A 1579-nucleotide genomic window follows, 5' to 3' on the forward strand; every position below is an offset into this window, starting at 1 on the left:
ATATATTGTTAAACATATAATTATAACTACAGTTTAAGAACAAAATTTACTATTGAGATTGATAACTACTACACGGTACTCCGTGTAGTAGTTATACATCACAGATTATTGTATCAGCGTGATGATACGCTCCTAATCTTCTCTTTAAGGGGATTCCTTTGGATTAAGTGATGTGTAATGGTACTTTTGTCATAATAATTATAATGTAAATATATCCTTTCTTTTTCGTTGGAAAAACGCTTTACGCGCTTCACCCTCGTGATGGAAAGTAAGGGGGTGTGTGGAACTCCCCGGTTCAATGGACGCACTAAAAAACCAGTGGTACCCTCTCCGTCTTTCGGCGGGCGCCACGGGAATGTGTCATCCTTGCACAGGGGCCATGCTAATCATCTCTGTAACGTTCCAATTTTAGAATATGTACTGCCGAATCGAGTACAATGTAACTATTCCCTCGGGGAACAGGTATGAGTACGAAATTTAATAACTCAAATGATTATACATTTATTACTATTTCATAGCCCATGATTGCATCATCTTAGTGACGAAGTTAAGTCTTCTTTTATCTCACGCAACAAAACTGACCTTGAATTTTATTTTTAAAATAATCACGTATACTATTTAATGAAAACGTTTTGAAAAAATATATACGTAACGACGTATTATTTGAATATTTATATATAATAAATGAGAAAGTAATTACCTCAATAAAGTATGCTCAGATCATATACTTCGACTAAGCCTTGTTAAAGATTAGTTGTGGATATAGCATACATTTTATTTTTATTTTGTTATTAACCTAGGTATTTGATGCCTTCTGTTAATAAGTTTCAATCGTGCTGATTTGTAAAATACCACCACTGTCATTATATAGTCCATACACAGTATTATTTACTTGAAAATAAACAATGCAGATTATCTTCGAACCTTCCAAAAGCACCTTCTGAAATGTTATTACTTATTTATATTCTTATAATCTAAAAGTTTATTTAGTTTTATTAATTATAATATAAGAATAATTATACTAGATGAACTTTTATTTATTTTTATCATTGTGAACTATAAATTTCAATGTAATTTATATTCATGTAATAATTTAACTTTTAAACACGTTCCTTACAACACGCGATGTTAAAAACTACTGTGTTTTCAATTAAGAAAGCGATACACCTACGACGTGTACCCATTTTTTACAACTAAGTTTATTATTGCTATGTATTACTTTATACATATAATAAGTACATGTTACTTGTATTTATTTCATTATAACGATATTGAAAGATTGACATTTTATTTACAGATTTCTTCAATATGTAATGGGTCGGATCAAAGAGCGTTGTGTATGGATCAAGTGACCGGTAAATTGAATGTTTTTTTTATATTCAACTTCCTTTATTAAAGGTTTAGGTTAAGCAGCTGTGATGATATGATCCCTTGGAAAACTATTATTAGAATTTGAGAAAGTCAGTTTTCGTAAAAGTTTATTTTTATTATCTTTTTTTTTATGATATAGTTTGGCGGACGAGCATATGGGCCACCTAATGGTAAGTGGTCACCATCACCCATAGACAATGACGCTGAA

The 1579-nt window shown here is 30.8% G+C and overlaps 1 pseudogene; it reads right to left on the bottom strand.

The window, feature by feature from the left end:
- Window positions 1-354: 354 nt before the first annotated feature.
- LOC124532181 lies at window positions 355-436 on the bottom strand (annotated as a pseudogene).
- Window positions 437-1579: the final 1143 nt, after the last annotated feature.

This window comes from Vanessa cardui, chromosome 8 (assembly GCF_905220365.1).
Source record: "Vanessa cardui chromosome 8, ilVanCard2.1, whole genome shotgun sequence".
Lineage (NCBI taxonomy): Eukaryota > Metazoa > Arthropoda > Insecta > Lepidoptera > Nymphalidae > Vanessa > Vanessa cardui.